Genomic DNA, 17,009 nt, shown 5'->3' on the forward strand with positions numbered 1-17,009 from the left:
TTCCAACTCGTAGCGACCCTATACAACAACATAGAACTGTCCCATAGGGTTTCCAGGGAGCAGCTGGTGGATTTGAACTGCCTACTTTTTGGTTAGCAGCTGTAGCTCTTAACTGCTGCACCACCAGGGCTCCAATTTCTGACAATGTGTATAGAAATTGTTAAATGAGAGCCCAATTTCCTGTGTAAACTTTCACCAGAAGCTCAATAAAACATTAAAAAAAAATCAGTTGACCATAGATATGTAGGTTTATTTATGGATCTCAGTTCTCTTCCATTGGTCTATATGTCTATTACTATGCCAGTACCAACCTGTTTTGATTACTGTAGTTGTAGATTTTTGAAATCAGGAAGTGTGAGCCCTCCTACTCTGTTCTTCTCCTTCAAAAAATGCTTTAGCTGGTCCAGGCCTCTTGCCATTCTGTGTAAAGTTAAGGATTGGTTTTTTCCATTTCTGTAAAGAAGGTTTTTGGAATTTTGATTGGATTTGCCATGAATCTATAGATCACTTTGAGTAGTATTGACATCTTATCAATATTAAGTCTTCCATTCCATGAGCATAGAAAGTCTTTCTATTTATTTAGGACTTCTTTCATCTGTTTCAGCAGTGTGTTATAATTTTCATAGTACAAGTCTTTCACATTCCTGGTTAAATTTATTCCTGGGTATTTTATTCTTTTCCATGCTATTGTAAATGAAATTGTTTTCTTAATTTTCTTTTCAGATTTCTTATTGCTGGTGTGTGGAAACCCAACTGACTTTTGTGTGTTGAGCTTGTATCCTGCAACTTTGCTAAACTCCTTTTTTTTTTTTTTTCATCTGTCTTGCTGGCTTTTTATCAGACTTAGTCTAAGCAGAGAACCAACCTTGAGCTCTGCTGATTGTCTCTATTCTTTTTTCTGTTTTATTGCTTTCTGCTCTTACCTGTATTACTTTTTTTTTTTTTTAAACTGTATTTGAGTTTAATGTGGTCATCTTTTTCTACTTTCTTGAGGTAGAACCTTTTACAAATTGATCTTAAATCTTACTTTAATTTGAATTTAAAACTAAAATTCTAAGTACCCTTTGTTTCCCATGAATTTTGCTATGCTGTGTTAACACTGTTCTTTAGGTCAAAATATTTCTAATTTCAGTTATGATTTCTTTTTCGAGTCATTAGTAATTTAGAGTTTTGTTATGTAAAATTTTCCAAATATTTGGGGATTTTTCAAGATATCTTTTTGTATGTATATTGGGACACAGATAATTGAGTGCAAAGTATCACTGGGGAATTGCATGGAATGTAGAAATGCTCTATATATTTTGATTTATATGGTATACACAGGTATATACTATTGAAAAGTAGATACCTTTATTTAGACACCTTTTTTAAAGATACCTAAAGACAATTAAATTTTGTATTTAAAGAAAATACTCTGTATGATTTCAGTCATTTGAAATGGCTTGCTATTTGATTTAGTACCCAGCTGATAGAGTTTTTGTTGTGTGTATGTGAATGTTACATGTATACTTGAAGGGAATGTGTATTCTGAAGATGGATGTTGGTTGTAGTGTTCTATAAGTTATGATTAGACTGAGTTGATTAATACTGTTGTTCAAATCTTCTGTATCCTTACTAATTTTTTTGTCTGTTCTCTATATTCATGAGATATAAACTTTATAATTTCCAACTATGAGTGTGGACTTGCCTATTTTTGGTTCTATTAATTTTTGCTTCATGTATTTTGAAGCTATGTCATTAGGAACATACACATGTAAGATTTTTATGTCCTTCTGATGTGATGATTCTTGTATCATTGTGAAATATTCATCTTTATCATCGATTTTTTTTTTTTACTCTTTCTGATACTTACATAGACACACTAGCTTTCTCATGATTGATGTTTGCGATGTGTGTCTTTTTCATCATTTTACTTTTACCCTGTCCATGTCTTTGTATTAAAAGTGTGTCTCTTGTTTTGTTTTTCTAATTCAGCCTTAAAGTCTCTGTCTTTTAACTGGAGTTCGTAATTTGCCAATGTTATCATTCTCAGATGTTCAAAGATAAGATTTATAAAGATACTGATAATAAAAGGTATTAATAAAGAAAACAACAAAAAAAAAGAGGTATTTGATGTCAGAACTGACTTACAATGGAGTCATCAGAATGAAAACTGAATGTATAAAGGTGTATATTTGTTGATTATATATACGCCTTTATATATTCAGTTTTCATCATAGCAAATTGCTTTTCTTCTAATAGAGTAGTTTTTGTTGTTAAGGATAAGCAAAATAGCTAGCATTAAAGTGTTCCCAAACCAAACCCACTACTGTCAAGTCAATTCCAACTCATAACGACTCCATAGGATTTCCAAGGCTGTAAATCTCCAAGGATTTAGGCTGCCACATCTTTCTTCCACAGAGCCGCTGGTAGTTTCAAACAGCTGGCCTTTCAGTTAGCAATCACTTTAACCATTGTGCCATCAGGGCTCCTTATTAAAGTGTTAGCAGTTTTAAATTATTTGTATCAACCATTTGTGTGTGCATGTGTACATGTACAGGTAGTCCTCAACTTACCATGGAGTTCCACTCTGATGACTCTGTGCTAATTTTGTGCATTGCAACATTGTATGTAGTGCATATTACTAGCAATAAGATATACAAAAAAAGAAAAAAACCTGAAAACAGATGATTGTAAATGTGTTGCTTAGTAACTTGAATACTTGTTAAGTTGGGGACTACCTATTTGGCCTATCCTAAGGAGAATTTTTTTTTTAAGGAGAATATTTTATGTGATTATAATCTTAGGCAAAACTTTTCCCTGGAGAGGAAGGGAAAGAAACATGGGGAAAAAGGTCTTCTGGCAGCTCTGAGCTTGTGGCTTCTCTGGCCAGGCCACCCTGGGAGCCTTCAGGAATCCTATTGTGTATGGCTGAAGGTTGGCAGTTCCGATCCACCAGCCATTCCTTGGAAACCCTATGGGGCAGTTCTGCTCTGACCTATAAGGTTGCAATGAGTTGGAATCAACTTCCTGGCAATGGGTTGGGGGAGGGGATCAGAGATTTCTCCTCCCCTCTCTTCTGAATAATATTTCAGGCCCTCTTGACCCCATGGTCTCTTCCTCAGCATGGCCTCTGCAGTCTTTTAAATCTGCGTACAGCTGTGATGGCACTCTTCTAGGTCATAGCAATAACCTCTGATTTATATCATCCTGCTGCCTCATCTATAGGACTCCTTTCCTGAATACCTGGAAAACCATTGTTTAAATCTAGTAAGTAGGCAACTCAAGTTATAACCTGATTGGAATTTTTTGCTTCATTTTATCTAGTTTGAGTTGTACTTTGCCTTTGTGGTTGTCTTTAATCATCCTGGAGTAGTGCCTAAAATTAGTGCTGAACAATTTGGTCAGTTTATCATGCGAGAATCAGTTTATTCTGCACACGTGATCTTTGCCCACCACCCAGCCCCGACACTGTGCTCATTCTCGGCACTGGGGCACTGGGGCATTGGGGATCTGTGCTTCTGGCAAGTCTCCTGAAATAAAACTTGCTATTTCAGTGCATTGAACTGAATAATCAATAATCCAACATCTATTCATTCTTAAAGTATTATTTGTAAGCATTCCAGAATTATAGTTCCATTTATGCCTTACACAGGAGAATACTTGTATTTGAATATCACTGATTACACAATTCTGTATATTTTGTTTACACATTTTACTTAGAAGCTATTAATTCAGTATATGTCCATAGTGGCTCACACAATTCATCAGTTTTGGTTCGTATCTTTTCTCCCAGTCAAGGGTTTTTTCTGGCTCTGTCTGTGGCCAAAGACTATGTTTAATCCTAATCCTGGATCCCATGGCACACACTTGTCACTGCCACAGGCGTAGGTGAGAGTGGTCAAGTGGGACCTGAAAATCTGTCATACCACAGCCTATAGGAGATAGTAATCACAGTTCCTAGTTAACACTCATGTAGGCCTTACTTGATGTCACCACTGTCTAAAGGCTTTGCATGTACTAACTTAGTTAATCCTCTCAATAACCCTCTGAGTTGTTATCTACCTCCATCTTACAGGTGAGGAAATGTGGCTGAGTAGCTGTCCTAATAATAGGGAGTGTTAGCATTGCATGCTGCTCGTTCTGAACTTACAGGAGCCATTTCCTAAAGCTTTGTCCTTAGTATAATATACACAGGTTGGTTAGTCAGAACCTGGGGATTTAAACTTTTCTAAGCAATCCCAAGATTGGCATGCAATTTACAGAAAAAAACAACAACAAAAAGGCATTCAGTTTAAATGATTTAATTTATGGACTTAAGGGTAACAAGCTTAGCTATCAATGGTTCTAAACTTTAATGTGCATAAATTACCTGAAATACCTTGTTAAAAGGCAGATTCTGATTCTCTAGGTCTGAGTGGAGCCTGAGATTCTGCCTTTCTCACAAGCTCCCAGGTGATGCTGAGGCTGCTGGTCCACAGACCCTACTTCGAATAGTAAGATCTAAGGAATGGAGGAAATCATCTAACTAATGAGTCAGGGCCTCAGGTACCTCACCTGTGATATGAGACGGTAAGGTGAGATACATGACCAAGTAATCAGACTCACTTTCGTCTCTGTTACACTCTCGTTTTTAGTCGAACCATCGCAATAAACCGGTATATCATTTATGATATTTTTAGTACTTACTCTTGAAACTCTTTTCTTTCTCCTTGTCCTAAATTTTCTTACCATGAATTTCAAATAGAGATGCTATGCTGTTACCTTTTTTTTTTTTTAATGAGCTGCAGCAGCTTTCTTTCCCATCTTTTTTCTATTTTTATTTGTCAGGATGAGGGGACTGAGTAAATAAACTCTTGCAATTTAAATGCACATTTAAAAGAAAAATTATGCTTAAGTCAGAGATCTGCTTGTATACTTTAAAATAATTTATAAAGGGCAAGTGTTAATATTTAAATCAGAAAAAATAGAACTAGAGATAATGAAAGATAAAACTCGGAGGGCAAAGAATTTGGTAGACATCAGCAGGGCAGTGACTGTGGAAGGGTCTCGTATCAATTCAGTCATCTCTGAGGGAGAGCATGCCGGGATCCCCAGGGGGAAGCTCCATGTCAGAGTTTGTCCTCACCCACACTACAGTGGCAAGCATCAGTAGTGAATGCTGTATTCTGTGAGGACAGGATTTGGCTCTCTTCATTTATTTATGCTTTCTAGCAACCACAGTTCAGTGCCCCATTTGCCCTTTTCTTTGATGAGTGCCTTATTTATTTCTGTTTATTGAGTGCTGTGTATGCCAGAAGGAGCCCTGTGGCATAGCGGTTAAGTGCTCCGCTGTTAACAGAAAAGTCTGCTGTTTGAATCCATCAGCTGCTTTGCAGGAGAAAGATGTGGCAGTCTGCTTCTGTAAAGATTTACAGCCTTGGAAACTCTATGGGGCAGTTCTACTCTATCCTACAGGGTTGCTATGAGTCGGAATCAACTTGATGGCAATGGGTTTGGTTGGCTTTTGGTGTATGTGCCAGGCTCTGAACTGAATACATTGCCTGTATTATGGCTTTTATTCTTCGCAATACTATGTACATAAACACATTTTATAGATAATAAAACTGAGGCTTGGTACCGTTAAGTAATGTCACCATATGAGCCTTCCAGAAACTATGACAGAACCAAGATTTGAACCAAAGCTGACTCCAGAGGGCTCATAGTATTAAACCTATTAAGTTATACTGCTGCCTGTCCTGAGATTCTTTGCTAGATGCTGGAGTCAGTAGGTGAAATTGGTCATTTCTGCCTTCAAATTGTTTCTAATCTAGAGGAGGAGAAGATAGGTTTATCAAGACAATTATAAAGTCATCTCGAAGTACAATGATGAAACTATATGTTGGTGAATGCAGGATTTAATTGAGATACTGACCAATGAATACAGAAGCCAAAAGTTTCTTTTTCTTCTTCTGCTAATCCCTTTTTGCTAGTTAATTTTCTAAATCCTTCCGTGTCTCTCCAGAATTGTATTAGGACGTGAGCCTGTGGTTACTGCTAATCTCCATGGCTTGGAGCAATTCCTAGATGGTATTATCATACATGTTGCCTGATAGACAGCTTATTACAGAGCTTTGCAGGATTTCCACATCCACTTCCTGAATTGATCCAGCTGTGAGAGTCCCATCAGCTTCATTGTATTGCAATGAAATTAACGGATTTTAAACTTTTTCACTATTTCCATGTTCTTTTTCCTCATCTTACACAAAACGTTATGTATTTGTCTTTTGCTGGAAAAGGGATGAAATGAAAATATCGTTCATTTGTTTATCCCAGAAGAAGCTAATAGAAAGAGGTAGAGGAAAAAATGGGGAAGATGACCAACCTATAGCTGTTATACGTGCTTAGGAGCAGTGCTGACTGACAGGTGCAAAGTGATTTGCAGTGAAAAGACAAGCCTGTATTAAATACCAATTCTACCGAGATGCTGTATTAAACTCCCTGTGGAGAACAAATATCAGTAAGACATAGTGTATGTCCCCAGAGCACTTACAGCCTAGATAGAAGCCAGGCTGCAAGACCAGAGGGCATTAGGATGCCCTCTGAATGACTTATGTGTAGGGAAATTTGGCATTGCATCTTCACTGAGCCACCATCTAAAACATTCCAGGTCTAATTTCCATGACCTCCTGGAACTCCACTTTGCTTTGACACACATGGCCCTAAAACCACCGGTGTGATTCTTATTATACTGTATATAAGTGGGCAGCATTAACAGCCCACTTTAGGTGAAGGGTCATGAATTTTAAGTGAGACCAGGCAGCATGCTTGTGTTGATTTATCCAGCCATGTTCAGCTTGTGGTGGTAGACTCTGAGTAGGGAAAGTTGCATTTCACCAGGATATGGGATTTGCTAGGTGAGCACAGCTAAGCAAGAGAAGGGCAAGAGACTGAAGTCTGTATTCAAGGGAATTTTGGTAAATAAGTAAGGACAAGAGAGGTGTGAGAGACACATTGGGAAATTGGTAGGATTTGGACTATATATCCTGGGTAGGCAGGTGTAAGAATTGTTGGAGTCAGGATACTAAAGGAGTGAGCTGAAGATTTAGGAATGTCTTAGGCTGAGTTCTCTAGAGAAGCAATCCAGTAAAGCGTATAAATATATACAGAGAGATTTTATGTCAAGGAAATGACTCACATGTTTGTAGAGGCTGGAATGTCCCAAGTCCATGGGTCAGGCTGGAGGCTGCTCCTGATTCACATAGCTGCAGGGACTGGTGAAGCCAAGATTGGCAAGTCAAATAGCAGGGCTCTTGCTCATAGGCTGTGAAGACCATCGAATCCCAAGATTGGCAAGTAAGATGCTAGCTCATGTCCCAAATAACAGAGGTTAGACAAACAGGTACCAGCTGCAGGATCCAGAGCAAGCAAAAGCCTCCAAGCTTTGCCAGAGAGGTCACCTATATTGGACAAAAGCTATACCCCAAGGAAACTCCCTTTCAACTGACTGGCTACACACAGCAGATCCCATCATGGAGGTGATCATATTACATCAGATCTCATTATGGAGGTGATCACATCTTCTTATCACTGCCAAACTATGTCATAACTGTCAAACCACTGAGAATCATGGCCCAGCCAAGTTGACACACAACCTTAATGATCATAAGGAGGTAGGGGTTAGAGTGTGGGACCCTTAAAATGAAGATCTGGGAGGAATTTCAGTTACTGGTCATGACATGGGAGCCATTAGCTTAGGTAGATTGGAAGAGAAGAGGTCAAGGAATTGAGAACCCAGGGCCTTTGAAAGATGATCTGTGTTGATATTAAAATCATTAAGAACCACTAGGAATTGGATCAGGAATAGTACAGTGAACCAGAAGCTAAAATAAAAGCTTCAAGAAATGATGGAAAGTCACCTGGGGGTTGGTAGATGACTGGAAGTGGCAAAGGGAGCAAGGAAGACACCTGGTCCACCTATGTGGACAGCTTGAATAGTCCAGGATTGCACTAAAAAAAAAAAAAAAAAAAAAAAAAAAAAACCTGTTGCCATCAGGTCAATTCCAACTCACAGCTACCCTATAGGACAGAGCTGAATTGCCCTGTAGGGCTTCCAAGGAGTGGCTGGTGGCTTCGAAGTGCTGACCTTTTGGTTAAGAGCTGAGCTCTCACCCACCACACCACCAGGGCTCCAGGATTGCTCTATCTTTCCTGTATTACTAGCCCCCCTGCAAGCTCCATAGTCCATGTGCCTATCCTATCAAAAAGATTCATATAACTTGTTCATTTCTGATGAAAGTCTACAATCTGGGTAGCCACACTCTTTTTCAGATCAAAGTAGAGGTGAGGAATGAAGAGGCCTGGATTCTAGCTCTGGCTGCACCACTGGCGACTTGATTTGGGAAGTGTGTGCACCCGTCTGGGCTTGAAGTTCCACAACTGTAAACTGAGGTAGGCTGGACCAGATGGTTTCCTTGCCAGATTTCTAGGATTTTGAAATAATATTTAAGAGCAAAGACCCAGGAAGCAGCATTGGTCTTTGCCATCACCTGCCTTTTTGAGGTCTACTGTTCTGTAAAGAGTGGACCCTTTACTGAGAGAAGTAGCTCTAATGTAATGATTGTGAGCATCACCTCTAGAGCTGGGGTGTCTAGGTTCAAACCAAGGCTTTTCTCTGCCTGTAGGACTTGGTACAAAGTGCTTACCCTCTCTGTGCCTCAGCTGCCTCATTTGGAAAATGGGGATCATACTAGTACTTACTTGTAAAGCGTTTATAACAGAGCCTATCTCACTGTAAACATTTCTCTTAGTTACTCAGGCCTGCCATGACACAAATACCATAGGTGAGTAGATTTAGAGAACAGGAATTTATTTTGTCACAGTTCTGGAGGCTAAACGCCCTAATCAGGGTCTCCGCCATGTTGATTCCTTCCGTGTTGGTAGCCCCCAGTGTTCCTTGCTTTCTGGCTTGTAGATGATCTTCCCACTGTGTGTCTCCAGTCTAATATGCTCTTTTTGTAACTCAAAAGTGATTAGATCTAGAGTCCACCCTGCTTGCTTATGACCTATTTAATATAACAACAAATGCTCAATTTCCAAACAGGATCATATTTATGGGTAGAAGGGCCAGAATTTCAATACGTATTTTTTTTTGAGTGGAGAGAGACACAATTCATGCTAACAGTTGTTAATATTTTCACCACCGCTTCTTCTATCACTGTCTCCATTACCACTACAAAAACATACTGTTCAGGGGGCAGCAGCTTCAGTCCTCATGAGACATGGTCCTTCGTGCCCAAAGTTTCCATCACCAGCTTGCAGTGGTAGGCTGTGCAAACCCTATGGATTGTAGCCCATATTTGTGTCAGAGCCTTTGTCATCAGAGGCCTGTGATTTATTGCTGCATTTTATTTTTGTGAGAGCAGGGGACCTGGCGATATGTTTTACATAATTAGAGAATTTCAATCACAGATTTTTTTTCTGGTTTATTAAAACACTTAAAAAAAAAAAAAACAGAGTCCTCAGCTCTTCTTCTGCGGCATTCTTGAAGTGTAGATTTGAAGGATGTGTGCTGTGTGATCTTTATACGTACACACATTCAATATTCTTATTACATTTTCTAAGTTATTAACCTCATGGAAATGTACAAACACTTCCTATTTGTAGACCACATGTTAAACCCTAAATCTAGCCAACATCTATAAAATTTGACAGATGATGTGCAATATATTTAAAGAATCATTTATCTGACTTGGAGACATTTTGGTATTTATACCTCTAGAGCCAGAGGGATGCCTTTAAACCATACAGAATCTCTAGACCAGGTAACGTATAGTTGATGGATCATAGAGTTAAGTATTGTAGTTTTAGAAAGAGCTTATAAAAATAGGAACCAGAACCAAATACAAGGGTGAAGGAGTTGACGTAGGAAGAAAGAACCATTAGAAGCTGTCAGCCATCATGATGAGTAGGGTTATGGTTTTTCCCAGGTGTGAATGTGGGCAGTAATTGTTACATGGTAGCAGTAAGAAAGTATCTTAGTCTCCTAGTGCTGCTGTAGCAGAAATACACAAGTGGGTGACTTTAAAGAGCAGGAATTTATTTTCTCACAGTTAGGAGACTAGAAGTCCAAATTCAGAGCACTGGCTCTAGGGGAGGGCTCTGTCTGTTGGCTATGGGGGAAGATTCTTGTTTCTTTCAGCTTCGATAGCCCCACCTTCCCTTGGCCCTTGGCGATTGTCAGATGGCATCTGTCTTCCTCAGGGTGTGCTTGCACGCGTGTCTAATCTGCTCTCTTTATAACTCAGAAGATGAAGCTCAAGGCACGCCTTACACTGATGTGGCCTCATTAATGTAACAAACAAAACCCTATTCCCAAGTGGGATTACATCCCCAGGGATAGGGGTTAGGATTAGAACACATATTTTGAGGGGACACATTTTAATCCATGACGGGAGGCTTTTGGCTTCAACTAAGAAAAGGCCCAACTCAAATGGTTTTAAAAAGAAAATGTATATCACACAATAGCAGGAAGCCCTCAATGGGGCCCAGGTTCCAGAACGCTGAGCATATTTCCCTCAGGCTTGCCCCCTCAGAATCGAAAGATGGTGGCAGGAGCACCAAGTATCACCACATACAGCGAGGCCCAAAGGCAGAAAAGGGACCACCCTTGTTTTTGTTGTTGTTGTTTCTTTCTTTTTTTTTAAAGTGTGAAGAAAGTTTTTCAGGGATCCCCAACGGACTTTTCTGTCTTCTTTTCAGGGTGGTTGGAGAGGTCCGTGAAGTCAGCAGGCTGTTTCCTAGTGTTTATACAGAGCGCCTATCCATAAGGCTTCTGCTTTTGCATTATTTCACAACCAGCAATGCCAGCTGGTACAATGAGACCCCACAGGCAAAGATGTTCTAGAAATGCAGCCATTTTTATGAATAAAGAGCCAGCGATAACTTGGGGGGTGAATAGGGATACTGGAAGACAATTACAATTCTAGTCTAACATATCTTCTCCTGGCTAATGCCTGAAATTCCCCCTGAGAGCTTTCTGCCTTTAGTTTGATCCCAAGCCAAATGTAAGATACTCCCCTGGCCTGGAGCTGATTGTGCCTTCTTATATAGGACCACTGGGTGGGATGAGCAGGCACTACGTGGCTATGGAACATTTTTTCCTCTGTTTGAAATTGAGTAATTGAAATTGAGATCAAGGGCGTCATGGCACATCCAGCGAAGTTAACTACAACCAACAAAAGGAAAAGGGCTGAAATACTAACTGCAGGGTCCCTCAGCTTAGGAACGAGATCCTCAGAGTTATTAAAAAAAATACCAGAAGTTCATCAGGGCCAATTCAAGTGGCAAGTTCAAGGTTCCTATTAATGTGCTGGGGACTAAATTAAATCAAAATAATTTGCCTTACTAAGAATACTTAGTGAAGAAAGGCAGGTGTGTCTTTAATTTCCCTCATCTTTCACAAAATAAAGAACACTGTCTTCCATTCACGGAGGCATGCTGTGCCCCTTTGCTGGGAGGGTAAGAGAAGCATTTGGGTTCATCTGAGATATTAGGGCTTAAAGACTGCTTGTGTTTAGACAGAGAAATTGGTATTACTTTGTGATTACATTCTCACCAAGTTTTTCAAACTTTCTACGTTTATGTTGGCATTTTGTATGAGTAGTCTTGTGATCTTGAAAATGAAGAATGTGGTTAATTAAAGTCAGCAGTAATTTATATAGTGGATAGCTCAATTATTCTTACTCTCACTTGGCTAAGTAATGAATCAAATGTTTTCTTTCAATGTGGGGGAAGAATTTATTCTCTAACGGGTCTCCCTGTGAGATTTATAAATTGCAATTATAAGTCACAGTTCATTACCATGGAGAGTGAATTATAAATAGATGATCCTTGTAAGAGTCTTATGGCAGAGTTGGGGAGCCAAATAATTGTTTTGCATTTATTTTTATTCATTTTTAAAATGATGAAACATTTCAAAAATTGAGAAAATAACGACATAGAACCATGTGCTCCTGACCCAGCTCCCTACCTTTATCAAGTCCTAGACTTTGCCACAGGTTCTTTTACAGAGTGAAAAGAGAAAGGCAGTTGAAATGTCTGCCTCCCGATGACGTTCCCCTTCCCAGTTTCCTCCCCAGAGGTGCCTACTAACTTCAGTTTTGTATTTTCCATTCCATTTTTTTATTACTGTATTTGTATGGGGCCCTGATGGTGTAGTGTTTAAGAGCTTGGCTACTAACCAAAAGGTCAGCAGTTGGAATCCATCAGCTGCTCCTTGGAAACCCTTATCGGACAGTTCTACTCTGTCCTTTAGGGTCGCTATGAGTCGGAATCAACAGCATCGGGTTGAGTTATATTTGTATATATCTAGAAACAGTAGGTCCCTGGCTGGAGCAAGCAGTTTGCCCTTGGCTATTAAAGATTGAGAGTTCAAAACTACCCCGTGGCATGGTAGAAGAAAGACCAATGATCTGCTGGCTCCTCCATAAGAATTACAGCCAAGAAAACCTGATAGAGCAATTCTACTCTGTAACACGTGGGGCTACCATGAGTCAGAATCGACTTTTTTTTTTTTTTTTTGGAGGGGTGTGGAAATAATTTATAGGATTGCTTCAAAATTTTTATTATACGGCCAAAGTATGTAATACTTAGAAATCCAGAGAGGTTTTGTAAGAAGTTGTGGTAAGTGATGTCTTAGGCTGGGTTCTTCAGAGAAGCAAAACCAGTAAAGCTAATAAATACACATAGAGAGAGATTTATATCAAGGAAACGGCTCACATGATTAGAGAGACTGGAACATCCCAAGTCCGTGGATCAGGATAGAGGCTTCTCCTGATTCGCGTAGCCGCAGAGGCTAGAGAACCCAATATTGGTAGGCCGAAGAACAGGGCTCTTGTTCATAGGCTGTGAAGATCGGTGAATCCCAAGATAGCCAATAAGCTGCTAGCTCCAGTCCCAACAACTGGAGGTCGGATGAACAGGAGGCAGTTACAGGATCCAGAGCAGGCAAAAGCCAGAACGTCCACTTATATTCAGATGCAGGCCACACACCCAAGGAAACATCCTTTCAACTGATTGGCTACTCACAGCAGATCCCATCATGGTAGTGATCACATATAAACACTGAGAATCATGTCCCAGCCAGGTTGACACACAATTTTAGCCATCACAAGCTCATTCTAAAATTTACATGGAAATGCAGAGGACCAAGAATAGCCAAATAACAAAGTAGAACGGTTTGCTTGATCAGATGTCAAGTCTTTTTAAAAAGCCGTAATAATTGTGGGAGCGTGGAGTGTTGCACAGACAGACATACAGGCTCACGGAATGCAGTACAAAGCCCAGTAGTAACACCGATGCGTTATGCTCGATTTTTGATCAGGGAAAAGTCTTTTGTATAAATGGAGCAGAGATAATTGGGTATCCATATGGAAAAAATGAAACGACCTCATTTTTCTCTTTATTCAAAAGTGAATTCCAGGGGGTTTGTAATCTAAATGCAAAAGGCAATTTATTAACTTACTGTCTTTGAAAAAGCCATTTTACCATGAGTGATTCTTTGATTCTTATTGGAATAAATTCAATTTGGGAGATTGAACTAAATGAACTATGGCAATGTGAAATTAAAATCTAGTTAAATATCTGTTTTCAAAGTTTTAAAATGAATATTTACTTAAGGTGGTTGCTGTAGTTTCTTTGTAAAGCCTTTTATCAGATTAGAGATGTTTCCTTCTATTTCTCACTTGCTAAGAGTTTCTTTAAATCATAAATGGATGTTAAAGTTTTTTAAGCCCTTCCATATATTTTGCCATTTCATAATTTTTGCCTTTATTCTCGTAATGTAGTGACTTATAAAAAAAAAAATAGTGATTGTTTTTTGAATGTTAAACCAACCTCCTATTCCTGAAATAAACATAACTTGTTTGTTATATATTATCTTTATATATAAATACGTATGTATGTATGTATCTATCTATATATGAAGATAACATTTACACATATATATAAGGGATTCGATTTGTTAAAAATACAAAATAAAACCAGTTGCTACTGAGTCGACCTGACTCATGACTACCCCATGCGTGTCACAGTAGAACAGTGTTCCATAGAGTTTTCGATGGCTGATTTTTTTAGAACTTCTAAATCTGTGTTCAGGGGTAAGTTCAGCCTGTAATTTTCCTTTTTTATGGTATCTTTATCAGGTTTTGATATTAAAATTTTCTTTTTCTGTTCTCTGGAAGAGCTTTTTGAAGATTTGACATTTTGTTCTTTCTTAAGTGTTCGATCAAATTTATCAATGAAGTCACCTGAGTCTGGAGTTTTCTTTGTGAGAAGCTTATAATCACAGATTAAATTTCTTAATAGTTATTATGCTGTTCAGATTTTCAATTCCATTTTCTGTTACTTTTGATAAATTATAATTTTTTAAGGATTTTTTTCATTTTATCTAAAGTGTCACATTTATTGGCATAAAGTTGTTTATAATATTCTCTTATTTTCCCAACATTTTTAGAAAACATGCAGTTTACTTTTAATGTACATTTAATACATTACTGATTTTTGTACTCACCATTTTTTTCTTGCATTCCAAGCCTTTACTTAGCATTTGCTGTTGTTCTTACTAAGGTATACCCTTATCAAATATACTTTCTGTGAGGGATTGAAATGATAAATTCTTCTGATCTTTGTGTATGAAAATGTCTGCATGTTGCTGTCACTAGTAAATGATAATTTAGCAGGGTATGAAACTACATAACACATTTAGACCATTATTGGTTGTAAGATAATTGGTATTATTTGAAGTGATTTTTTTTTTTTTTTGGTCCATCCTTTATTGTCACTCTGTTTTTTTTCTAAGCCCAGATCTATTTTTGAATGAAGCCTAGTGTAACCATCCTGGGTCTTATTTGTTAAGGTGAATATGCCAGACAATAGTTGGAGGAGAAAAGGAATTAATTTTTTATCTCCTCTTTTTTTATATAACTCGGATTGTATTATTATTCTGGACATTCATTTTGTGTTAAATTTTACTATTTAAAAAAATATGCTGGTTATGGAAAGAAATTATGACTGTTCCCGGACTTTCATCGTTTAGGGACTGTCCTGCCAGATGGTGGAAAATACCTCAAAACTGATTTTGGATTCTAAGATCAAGAAGAGCAAAAAGGAGATGGTAATATGGCATTAGGGAATCATTTCCTTTAGAACTCGTATTTATCAAGGAGCCTTGACAGCAGCGTCCCGTTCATGTGGCCGTCCTTCCTTGCAGTTCCTCCCTCTGCAGGTGGAGGAGTGTAGATGGTTTTTCACTCTGGGCATCTGTATTGGCTGCTGGCCCTGCAGCAGTAAAGCTGGCAGTAGATGAAAGCTGTGGATATTGTGGAAAAGAGAAAGCCCTCTCTGTGCCTTCCTCTGTCTTCCATCTGTGTAGCTGTCTCTGTCTGGCCTGCTTTATTTCTCCATGTGACAGTTTCTTTCCTTGTGTTTCTGTCACTCTCTTAATATGTGGTTCTAGTCTGACTTAGGTTGTCCACATAGCAAGGAGGAAATGGGCCCTGGCTGTATGCAATCCCCAAAAGGAGTTATTTCCACACTGTATGTTGAGACCATAGTGTGTGAAATTTGACAGTGTTTGTCCCCAACACAAAAACATTATCAACTATTCATTCAGAAAACTCTTTTGAGCATCTACTTCACCAGGCATTGTGCTAGACACTGGGAATTCAGAGAGAGTATAGATTCCTGCCCTCAGTTAGCTCATGGGCTAGGGAGGGAACATTGATGTGGTATATAAACATTGATGTGGGCTGTGATAAAGCTATGCTTCCAGAGTCTGGGTTGAGGGGGAGGCAGTCAGGCAAGTAATGGAGTACAGGGAAGGATATACAAAGGCCTGGAGACATGATGCAGCTGTAGTCTGTGGTTCCATTTAGGGCGTTTTTAGGGAAGCAGTCTGAGATAAGGTGGGGAGTGAGCAAGGTCAGATTTTAGGATGTGTGATGATCAAGGTATTGAATTTCCTCTGGAATGCAATTGTCAAGGCATCAGATTTCATGTGACATGGTCAGATTTCTGTTTTACATAGATCCCAAACCAAAAAATAAACCAAACCCACTGCCATCTAGTCAATTCGGACTGATAGCGACCCTATAGGACAGATTAGAATTGCCCCGTAGGGTTTCTAAGGAGCACCTGGTGGATTTGAACTGCTAACATTTTGGTTAGCAGCCATAGCTCTTAACCACTGCACCACCAGGGTTTCCTACCAGTGCTGGTAATATGGAAGATGGATTGGAACAGTGATACTGGGGCCCACTGAAGGCCTAGGACAGTAACTAGGGAAGAAATGAGGGAGACTGGATAGGGCGATAGTAAATCAACTATGTGAGGGCGTGGGTGGTGCAAATAGTTAAGAACTTGACAACTAGTGGAAGGTTGGTGGTTCAAGCCTCCCCAGAGACGCCTCAGAAGATAGGCTCAGCAATCTGCTTCAGAAAGGCCACAGCCATTGAAAATCCTATGGAAGCAGTTCTACTGTGTACACATGGGGTCACCATGAGTTGGAATTGACTCTACGGCAGCTAACAACAACAGAGAAAATAGAAGGTAGGGTTTGGGCTTGAGAGTTTTAGGAGGCAAGGTTAAAGGGTCTTGGAGCAGAGGTACAGTGACCATATAATTTATCATCTAAACTGAGATTTGACAACCTTTGAAAATTAAAGGGGGCACTGTTAATAACTGTGCTACAACAGCAGATGCAAACTGGAATTGACCTGGGCAACCTGGGTGTTTAATCACTGTAGGTAAATGTAAGTGAGAGACAGGATGACTCCCAGGCTTCTGGCTTGAGAGCTGGGCGAATGGGAAACAGGAGAAAGAACACATTGAGGGGAGATGAGTCCGATTTTGGTCAAGTTGAATACATGAGTGTAAAAATTCAAACTTATCATGTATTAACATCATCTTTGCTTTTGTTGTTGTTTTGTTTTTGTCTAACTGATACAGTTAAGTCCTCACTTACACATGTGGTTGAAGGTGTGGCTGTGCCC

At 39.1% G+C, this 17,009-nt stretch overlaps 1 protein-coding gene across 19 annotated transcripts in view; it reads left to right on the forward strand.

The window, feature by feature from the left end:
- The window catches only part of FARS2 (phenylalanyl-tRNA synthetase 2, mitochondrial), a 643,593-nt gene that overhangs the window by 370,925 nt on the left and 255,659 nt on the right, over positions 1-17,009 (forward strand). The gene's annotated exons all lie outside the window — the stretch shown is intronic.

This window comes from Loxodonta africana, chromosome 1 (assembly GCF_030014295.1).
Source record: "Loxodonta africana isolate mLoxAfr1 chromosome 1, mLoxAfr1.hap2, whole genome shotgun sequence".
NCBI lineage: Eukaryota > Metazoa > Chordata > Mammalia > Proboscidea > Elephantidae > Loxodonta > Loxodonta africana.